Genomic DNA, 11,618 nt, shown 5'->3' with positions numbered 1-11,618 from the left:
GCTCAGTCGTTAAGTGTCTGCCTTCAGCTCAGGTCATGATCCCAGGGTCCTGGGATCCAGCCCTGCATCGGGCTCCTTGCTCGACCAGAGGCCTGTTTCTCCCTCTCCCTCTCCCGCTGCTTGTGTTCCCTCTCTCGCTGTCTCTCTCTCTGTCAAATAAATAAATAAAATCTTTTTAAAAAAATAAAGTCTAGGGGCGCCTGGGTGGCTCAGTTGGTTAAGCGACTGCCTTCGGCTCAGGTCATGATCCTGGAGTCCCGGGATCGAGTCCCGCATCGGGCTCCCTGCTCGGCGGGGAGTCTGCTTCTCCCTCTGACCCTCCCCCCTCTCATGTGCTCTCTGTCTCTCTCTGTCTCAAATAAATAAATAAAAAAAAAATCTTAAAAAAAATAATAAATAAAGTCTAGTATTATTGTATACAAACCATTGTTTTGTTTTCTACATTATTTAAAAGACTAATACATTTCAAGAAAATAAACAATAATTAATGCAAATGCTGGTATTACTGGAACTTTGGTTTGTAACTTTAAATGTTGTTTTCTAAATAATTTAGCAGACTATGGAAATACATTCTGTTCTCATAGATTCAAAGAACAAATATTGTTAAAATGTCTATACTACCCAAAGCAATCTACGTATTTAATGCAATCCTTATCAAAATACCAACAGCATTTTTTACAGAGCTAGAACAAACAATCCTAAAATTTGTATGGAATCAAAGAAGAACTGTGAATAGCCAAAGGAATCTTGAAAAAGAAAAGCAAAGCTGGAGACATCACAATTCCAGACTTCAAGTTACATTACAAAGCTGTAGTAATCAAAATAGTATGGTACTGACACAAAAATAGACACATACATCAATAGAACAGAATAGAAAACACAACCATATGGCCAATTAATCTTCAACAAAGTGGGAAAAAATATCCAATAGGAAAAAGACTGTCTCTTCAACAAATGTATTGGGAAAACTCAACAGCAATATGCAAAAGAATGAAACTGAACGACTTTCTTACACCATACACAAACATACATTCAAAATGGATTAAAGACCTAAATGTGAGACCTGGAACCACAAAAATCCTAGAGGAGAACACAGGCAGTAACCTCTTTGACATTGGCTGTAGCAACTTCTTTCTAGATATATCTCTTAAGGTAAGGGAAACAAAAGCAAAAATAAACTACTGGAACTACATCAAAATAAAAAGCTTCTGCACAGCGAAGGAAACAATCAACAAAACTAAAAGGCAACCTGTGGAATGGGAGATGATATTTGCAAATGACATATTAGATAAAGGGTTAGTATCCAAAATATATAACATACTTATAAAACTCAACACCCAAAAAATGAATAATCCAATTAAAAAATGGGCAGAAGTCATGAACAGACATTTCTGCAAAGAAGACATACAGGTGGCCAACAGACACATGAAAAGATGCTCAACATCACTCATCATCAGGGAAATGCAAATCAAAACTACAATGAGATACCACCTCACACCTCTCAGAATAGCTAAAATCAAGAACATAAGAAACAACAGGTGTTACTGAGGATGTGGAGAAAGGGGACCCTCTTGCACTGTTGGTGGGAATGCAAATTGGTGCAGCCACTGTGGAAAACAGTATGGAGGTTCCTTAAAAAGTTAAAAATAGAACCACCCTACAATCCAGCAATCACACTACTAGGTATTTACCCAAATAATACAAAAAATTCTGATTCAGAGGATACATGTAGCCCAATGTTTATAGCAGCATTATCTATAATAGCCAAATATGGAAACAGCCTGAGTGTCCACTGATTGATGAATGGAGAAAGATGTGGTATATATATATACAATGCAGTATTACTCAGTCATAAAAAAAAAAGAGAGAAATCTTTCCATGATATGCATGGAACTACAGAGCATTATGCTAAACAAAATAGTCAGAGAAAGACAAATACCATATGATATCCCTCATATGTGAAATTTAAAAAACAAAACAAATGAGCAAAGGGGGAAAAAAGAGATAGGCAAACCAAGAAACAAACTCTTTTTTTTAAAGATAATTTTGATATGTACATCCCATTTCTTTTTAAAGATTTTATTTATTTGCCAGAGAGAGAGAGAGAAAGCATACAAGCAGGGGGAGTGGGAGGCAGAGGGAGAAGCAGGCTCCCCACCAAGCAAGGAGCCCGACATGGGACTCGATCCTAGGATCCTGGGATCATGACCTGAGCTGAAGGCAGACGCTTAACTGACTGAGCCACCCAGGCATCCCCAGACCCTTTTTCTACTCCCAGAGATTTATTTATTTATTTGGGAGAGAGAGATAGCAGGGGGAGGGGCAGAGGGAGAAGGAGAGAATCCACAGCAGACTCCCCACTGAGCATGGAGCCAGATTCAGGGTTCCATCCCAGGACCCTGAGATCATGACCTGAGCCGAAATCAAGAGCCGGACGCTTAACAGACTGAGCCACCCAGGCACCCGAAATAGACTCTTAACTATAGAGAAACTGATAGGTATGAGAAGAGAAGTGGGTGGGGGGATGGATTAAATAGGTGATGGGTATTAAGGCACACATTTGTGATGAGCACCAGGTTATGCATGAAGTATGAATCACTACACTGTACACCTGAAACTAATATTATACTGTATGTTAACTAACTGGAATTTATTTTATTTTTTTTAAAGATTTTATTTATTTATTTGTCAGAGAGAGAGAGCAAGAGAGCAGCAGGCAGAGGGAGAAGCAGCCTCCCCGCTGAGCAAGGAGCCTGATGTGGGACTCGGTCCCAGGACCATGGGATCAGGACCTGAGCTGAAGACAGATGCTTAACCTATTGAGCCACCCAGGCTTCCGTGGAATTTAAATAAAAACTTAAAAAAACAATTTAGGAGACTAATGCATTTTATTTATTTATTTATTTTAAAGATTTTATTTATTTATTTGATAGAGAGAGACACAGCGAGAGAGGGAACACAAGCAGGGGGAGTGGGAGAGGGAGAAGCAGGCTTCCCGCCGAGCAGGGAGCCCGATGCGGGGCTCGATCCCAGAACCCTGGGTTCATGACCTGAGCTGAAGGCAGACGCTTAATGACTGAGCCACCCAGGCGCCCCAAGACTAATGCATTTTAAACAATTATTAGTTTATATTTTGGGACACACAATGTAGAAAGGTAATTTTGTGACATCAACAACTGAAAAGGCTGTAGATGAGCTATAGAGGAGCAGTTTTTTAAGTTATTGAAGTTAAGCTAGCATAAATTCAAATTAGAGTGTTATAACTTAGAATGTTAATGTAATCCTCATGGAAACCACAAAGAAAATAACTATGGAATACACACCAAAAAAAATGAGAAAGGAATTTAAACATTTCACTATATAAATTAAACAAAAAAGAAGACAGTAACACAGAAAATGAGGGACAAAAATGCTACAGGGCAGGGGCGCCTGGGTGGCTCAGTCGTTAAGCGTCTGCCTTTGGCTCAGGTTATGATCCCAGAGTCCTGGGATTGGGTCCCATATCGGGCTCCCTGCTCAGCAGGAAGCCTGCTTCTCGCTCTCCCACTCCCCCTGCTTATGTTCCCTCTCTCACTGTGTCTCTCTTTGTCAAATAAATAAATAAAATCTTTTTTTAAAATGCTATAGGGCAAATAGAAAACAAATAGTACAATGACAGAATTTAGTCCCTCTTTATCAGTAATTATTTTTTAAAAGATTTTATTTATTTATTTGAGAGAGAGATTGAGAGCATGAGAGGGGAGAGGGTCAGAGGGAGAAGCAGACTCCCTGCCAAGTGGGGAGCCCAATGTGAGACTCGATTCTGGGACTCCAGGATCACCTGAGCCGAAGGCAGTCTAACTTAGCCAACTGAGCCACCCAAGCACCCTATCAGTAATTACTTTAAATGTAAATGTAAACTCTTCACTCAAAAGACACAGATTTGCAGAATGGATAAAAACATATGATACGCTTTCTACAACAGACTCATTTTAGGGCGCCTGGGTGGCTCAGATGGTTAAGCCTCCGCTTTCGGCTCAGGTCATGATTCCAGGGTCCTGGGATCGAGTCCCGCATCAGGCTCCCTGCTCGGCCGGGAGCCTGCTTCTCCCTCTGCCTCTCTCTCTCTCTCTCCCTGTCTCTCATGAATAAATAAATAAATAATCTTTAAAAACAAAACAGACTCATTTTAGGTTCAAAGACACAAACAGGTTCAAAGTAAAAGGATGCAAAAGGATATTCCATTCAGATGGTAACCAAAAGAGAGAAGGAATGGCTAAACTTATATCAAAATAGACTGTAAATCAAAAGTTTACAGGAGACCAAAAAAAAAAAAAAAAAAGAAAGGATATTATATATAAATATGAGTTTCAGTACAGCAACAAGATTCAACAATTTTCTTTTTTTTTTTAATTTTTTTTTAAGATTTTTATTTATTTGAGAGAGAGAGAATGAGAGACAGAGAGCATGAGAGAAAGGAGGGTCAGAGGGAGAAGCAGACTCCTTGCTGAGCAGGGAGCCTGATGTGGGACTCGATCCCGGGACTCCAGGATCATGACCTGAGCCGAAGGCAGTCGCTTAACCAACTAAGCCACCCAGGCGCCCCAAGATTCAACAATTTTCAATATTTATGCACCCAATGACAGTCCATTAAACTATATAAAGCCAAAACTGACAAAATGGTAGGGAGAAATAGACAGTTACTCACATTAATGTATAGAACACCCAGACCAAATATAAGTAGAGAAATACAGACGTATCTTGGAGATATTGTTGATTTGGTTCCAGAACACTGCAATAAAGCAAATATTGCAACACAATGAGTCAAATTAATTTTTTGGCTTACCAATGCATATAAAAATTATTTACACTATACTGTAGACTATTAATTGTGCAATAGTATTATGCCTAAAAACAATGTGCATGTTTAATTTAAAAATACTTTATTGCCAAAAAAATGCTAACCATTATCTGAGCTTTCTGTGAGTTGTAATCTTTTTGCTGGTGGAAGTTCCTGCCTTGATGTTGTTGGCTGCTGACTGGGTGGTGGATGCTGAAGGTTGGGGTGTCTGTGGCAATTTCTTAAAATACGACAACATTGAAGTTTGTCACATCAATAGACTTTTCCTTTCATGAACGATTTCTCTGTAGCATGTGATGCTATTTGATAGCATTTACCCATGGTAGAACTTTCAAAGTTGGATTTGATCCTCTCAAAGTCTGTCGCTGCTTCATCAACTAAACTTATGTAATATCCTAAATCCTTTGTTGTCATTTCAACAACTTTTACAGCATCTACACCAGTAGTTTCCATCTCAAGAAAACACTTCCTTGCTCATCCATGAGAAGCAACTCCACATCTGTTCAAGTTTTATCATGAGTTTGCTGCAATTCAGTCACATCTTCAGGCCTGACTTCTAATTCTAGTTCTGTTTCCACCACATCTGCCTTACTTCCTCCACAGAAGTCTTGAAACCCTCAACTCAGAGTTATCCATGAGGTTTGGTGGCGCAAGCCAAGCTACTCATGCTGTTTGACAAAGTCCAAGTATGGGGGACGATCCTGAAAACGGGAGACTCCACAGCTGGCTCCTGCTATTCTCTTTCATTTTGTTTATGGCAATCTTTATAATTGTGGGAATAGTTCTGGGGTTTCATGATAAAGTGACTACTCATCTTAATTACGCCTATCTAAGCAATCATAATGAAACTAATTCCATGAGGCCCCCCAGGCGCCTCAGAAGCGGCAAGATTCTAAGAAAGGAACAGCTCAGGCTGTTCCACAGTTCACTATATTTCCTGCGCTATAGAGCAAAATAGCAAGACGGTCACACTCTGTCTAGCACCTTTCTCTTTGCGTATTGTTTTTTAGTTTTAGCGAAAGTCAATAAGCGGAAATCAATAAAGGTCATGTTAATCATTACAAAGGAAAAATAAAAGAAGGCTATGTCTGTAATCAAAAAAATGATCTAAGATTATCTCAATCAATTGTGAAAAAACATAATCACATGTTACGAAAGTATGGAAAAACAAAAAAATCCTAACATATAAATAAAGTTCCTCCAAGGCTGTCAGGAGGAGATGCTTGCAACCTGATCCTGTGTCTGTGTCTCCTCATTTGCCGACGCCGTCCTTTCCTACGAGAGACCCACCCCGGCTGGAACTGGACTCCGGCAGTTTGGAATCAGCTTCTTCCAAACTCCTGTTAATGGTGATAGTTTGACCCCTTCCCATGAATCACAGATGTTCTTTTTAAAAAATATTTTATTTATTTGAGAGAGAGAAAGAGAGAGAGCATGCATGAGTGGGGAGGAGGGGCAGAGGGAGAGGGAGAAGCAGACTCCCCACAGAACAGGGAGCCTGATGCAGGACTCGATCCCAGGACCCTGGGACCATGACCTGAGCCAAAGGCAGATGCTTAACCGACTGGGCCACCAGGCACCCTCACAAATGTTCTTAATGGCATTTAGAATGGTGCATCTTTTCCAGAAAGTTTTCAATTTACTTTGTCCAGATCCATCAGAGGAATCTCTATCTATGGCAGCTATGGCCTTACCAAATGTATTTCTGAAATAAGACTTGAAAGTCAAAGTTACTTGTTGGTCCATGGACTGCAGAATGGATGTTGAAAGTCAAAATTACTTCTTGACCCATGGGCTGCAGGATGGATGTTGAAAGTCAAAATTACTTCTTGACCCATGGGCTGCAGGATGGATGTTGCATCAGCAGACAAGAAGACAACATTAATCTTATTGTACATCTCTGGGCAACCCTGTCAGGACCCCTCTCACTCCTGAGAGCTTTTTCTATATCTTCACTTAATAAACTTCTATCGCTTTACTCACTCTCCGTTGTCCTCGAGATTCATTTCTTGACTCCGTGAGACAAGAACCTGGCTCTCCTGCATCATTTTGGTGCCAAAACCCGGATCACTTCCATCGAAGGGTGTAGGAATGTTAGGATACTTTGGAGACCTCAGTGAAGAGGAATCCACCCAAATCTACAGGTATTTTAGGCATGTCTGATGGGAAGTACTTGGCTTGGCTTCTGGCCTGGAGAGACTACTAAGAGTTCAACCTAGAGATTCCTTATAAAAGTTCCAGCAAAGCAGATTCTAAAAGATCTATATGATCAATCATTATTCTTGCTGAGCTTATGTAAATAATTATGCCATTTGTTAAAATTGGACTTGTTTTTCAAACAAATTAGTCTTATTTGACTATCTCTGGAAATGAGGGTTATTATAGAGAGAAATTATGTTTCAATAACACACCTTTGTGGATGCTAAATTTTAGTTCTGATTGTCTTTGAATGTTGTTTGCCTAAGCTAGAGAACTTGAGGTAAACACAATAGCTCACGTATAGACAATCTCCTTGTTTGTTATTCTGTGGGGATAACAGGACCCCATGGGCATATGATTACTTGAACAACTGGGAAATGGGATAGATTCCCCAACAACTATATAACTCAACTATCACCTTTACCAATTCTATGTGGGCTGGGATGACAAAATTGCTCTTTATTTATTTATTTTTTTTTAAGATTTTATTTATTTTTTAGAGAGCGAGCGAGAGAGAAACAGCATGAGAGGGGAGAGGGTCAGAGGGAGAAGCAGGCTCCCCGCTGAGCCAGGAGCCTGATGTGGGACACTATCCCAGGACCGTGGGATCATGACCTGAGCCGAAGGCAGACGCTTAACCATCTGAGCCACCCAGGTGCCCCAAAATTGCTCTTTAAAAGCCAGAGCATATCCCATGGAGATAATGGATGGCCCCACTTTCTTTATGATTAGTTTGGATGATGCACTTGGGGATGCCCTTATCTCCTGAGACAAGTCTTCTCCCATTTGCCAGTGATTCCTTGGATCAATTAGGATATTGTAAAGGATGGACCTCAAAAAAAAAAAGGGCTTCCTGATGGTTTCATTTCTGGTAGTCATTTATCCTAGAAGCCACCTCAACTGACCTACAATTGCAAACAAAGACTTTAACCAAACATCCAACAGCCCTCCTGGTAAAAAGAGCCTCAAAACTCACTATGGGACTTCTAGGACTTACGTTAGGATTGCAATATAAAATAGGCAAAACAGTATGCTTGTTCAGTGGGACTCTAAATGATACTTCCCAGGCACTGGATGCACTCAGCCAAGAATTAAATGAAGTCAGAGAAGGAAATCTTGAGACTGTCTACTATTGCTACACCATTTGGGGTGTGAAAAATTTCCTCACATGTGTTGTTTTAACATTACAGTTAACTCCTGCAAGGTGTCCCAATTAATAGGGGACATATGTGATCAATTAAATAAGGTCAAGATACCCACTGATCCATTTGACCAAACTGGTAATTGGGGATCTTATCTAATGGATGGTTGGGGCCTAATACTTGTTTTATGTTCATCCTTTGGCATGTGTTGATGCAGGTACCATTTGCTGCCCATCATGACTCGCTGGAGCCATACCACAAGCCCCTGGACCAACCCCTGGATACATTCTATCGGCTGCACAGCCCATTTCAGCAGGAAGCAGCCAGAGTGGTCATCGTCCCATACCCTTAGGGCAGTTAGGGTTACTATTCCAGGGGGAGGAATGAGTAAAGGACAGGTAGAGCTAGGTAGGGAGAGATAGATAGGGGGCTATGTGATCAGGCTCATAGAAATCCCAAAAATACAAAGGTGTGGGAAAACCAGAGATAAGGGAATAAACCGGACCACCCTGCCCTAAGACCACCCTGTCCTTGGTGTGTATGTGTGTGTGGGGGGGGGTGTCTTTTATGATAATCACCTGTGACTAATAACCAATAACCAGACCCTAAAAAGGAAGTAAGCCACTGAAAGTGTTATCTCTAGTCCTTGCTCAATGGTGGTATCAGTAGAAATGTTAAAAGGATTTAAGTTCCCCAGTTTCTATAAAAGACCAACCCTAAAGGCCCTCGTTGGCAAACGTGTCAGGACCCTTCTCACTCTGGAGAACTTTTTCTATATCTTCATGTAATAAACTTCTACCGCTTTACTCACTAAAAAAAAAAATCTTATTGTACATCTCCATTAGAGCTCTTAGGTGACCAAGTGCATTGTTAATGAGCAGTAATATTTTGAAAGGAATCTTTTTTTTTTTTTTTTTGAGCAGTAGGTCTCAATAGTTGGCTTAAAATATTCAGTAAACCACGTTGTAAACAGATATGCTGTCATCCAGGCTTTGTTGTTCCATCTATAAAGCACAGGCAGAGTAGATTTAGCATAATTCTTAAGGGCCCTACAATTTTCAGAATGGTCAATGAGCATTGGCTTCAACTTAAAGACACCAGCTGTGAGGGGCTCCTGGGTGGCTCAGTCGTTAAGCGTCTGCCTTCGGCTCAGGTCATGATCCCAGGGTCCTGGGGTCGAGCCCCGCATCGGGCTCCCTGCTTGGCAGGAAGCCTGCTTCTCCCTCTCCTGCTCCCCCTGCTTGTGTTCCCTCTCTCTCTGTCAAATAAATAAATAAAATCTTTAAAAAAAAAAAAAAGACACCAGCTGTGTTTAGCCCCTAACAAGACAGCCTGTCCTTTGAAACTTTGAAGGTTTCTCTTCTCTAGCTATGAAAAATACTAGATGGCATCTTCTTCGAGTAGAAGGTTGTTTTGTATAAAATGAAAATCTGTGTTTAGTGTAGTCACCTTTATTAATTATCTAAGCTAGATCTTCAGGATAACTTGCTGCAGGTTCTTGCTGCTTTACCTTGCACATTTGTTATGGAAATATCTTCTTTCCTTAAACCTGATGAGCCAATCTCGGCTAGCTTCAAACTTTTCATCTGTAGCTTTCTCACCTGTCTCAGGCTTCACAGAATTGAAGACAGGACTTGCTCTGGATTAGGCTATGGTTTAAGGGAATATTGTGGCTGATTTGATCTACTATTCAGACCAGTGAAATGTTCTCCATATCAGCGATAGCCTGTTTTGCTTTCTTATTATCTTTATGTTCACTGGAGGAGCAATTTTAACTTCCTTCAAGAACTTCACCTTTCCATTCACAATTTGGCTAACAGTTTGGCACAAGAGACCTCACTTTCAAACTACCTTGGCTTTCAACATGCCTTCTTCAGTAAGCTTAATCATTTCTAGCTTTAGATTTAAAGTGAGATGTCTGACTCTTCCTTTCATTTGAACACTTACAGGCCATTCTAAGGTTATTACCCGGCCTAATTTCAATATTGTTGCAACTCAGGGAATGTAGAGGTTTTAGGAGAGGGGGAGAGACAGGGGTATGCTTGTCTTATGATGTTTAAGTCATTTACAGGCATATCTCATTTTTTAAAAAGATTTTATTTATTTATTTGACAGAGACGCAGCGAGAGAGGGAACACAAGCAGGAGGAGTGGGGGAGGGAGAAGCAGGCTTCCTGCTGAGCAGGGAGCCCGATGTGGGGCTCGATCCCAGGACCCTGGGATCATGACCTGAGCCGAAGGAGACGCTGAACAACTGAGCCACCCAGGCGCCCCCAGGCATATCTCATTTTATTGTGATTTGCTTTACTACCCTTCACAGATACTGTATTTTTTACAAAGTGAAGATTTGTGGCAACTCTGAGTCTAGCTAGTGTGTCAATGCAAGTTTTCCAATAGCATGGGCTCACTTCATGTCTCTCTGTCACATTTTTTATTTTTTTATTTTATTTTTTTTTAAAGATTTTATTTATTTATTTGAGAGAGAGAATGAGAGAGAGCAGGGTCAGAGGGAGAAGCAGACTCCCTGCAGAGCAGGGAGCCCGATGCGGGACTCGATCCCGGGACTCCAGGATCATGACCTGAGCTGAAGGCAGTCGCTTAACCAACTGAGCCACCCAGGCGCCCTGTCACATTTTTTTAAAACATGTATTTATTTTAGGGAGAGAGAGAGAGAGAGTGGGTGTGCATGAGCGGGGGGGTGGGGGGAGGGAAAGAGGAAAAGAATCTCAAGCGGACTCCCCACTGAGCACAGAGCCCAACTCAGATCTTGGTCTCAGGACCGTGAGATCACAACCTGAGCTGAAATCAAGAGGCAGATGCTTAACCGACTGAGCCACCCAGGCACCCCTCTCTGTCACATTTTGATAATTCTCACAGTATTTCAAACTTTCAGAACAATAATAGCAACAATGTATTTCATGATGTATGCTTATCAAAATATCTTTGTATATATGCATATACATATACATATGTATATGTGTATATATATGCTTTTGTATGCTTATATATAAACGAAATGAATGACAGCAATGACACAAGGGATGAGAAGGAGGAATTAGGATTATATTGTTTTATAAGGTAGTCACATTACCCATGAAGTGATATAATGTTGTTTGAATGTGGACTTGGATTACTTGAAAATGTACATTGCAAACTCCAGAGTAACCACTAAAAAAAAGTTTTCAAAAAAGTATTTAGGGGTATCTGGGTGGCTCAGTCAGTTAAGTGTCTGCCTTCAGCTCAGGTCATGATCCCAGGATCCTGAGACTAAGACCCATGCTAAGCAAGGAGCCTGCTTCTCCCTCTTCCCTGCCCCCCACTCATGCTCTCTCTCTCACTCTCTATCTCAAATATATAAATAAAATCTTTTTTAAAAAAGTTATTTAAAAAAGTGTAATTGGGGCATCTGGGTGACTCGGTTAAGCATCTAACTCTTGA

The sequence above is a fragment of the Neomonachus schauinslandi genome, chromosome 3 (genome assembly GCF_002201575.2).
Source record: "Neomonachus schauinslandi chromosome 3, ASM220157v2, whole genome shotgun sequence".
NCBI classification, from domain to species: Eukaryota; Metazoa; Chordata; class Mammalia; order Carnivora; family Phocidae; genus Neomonachus; species Neomonachus schauinslandi.
The sequence above is the reverse complement of the archived record's forward strand: the minus strand, read 5'-3'. Positions refer to the sequence as shown.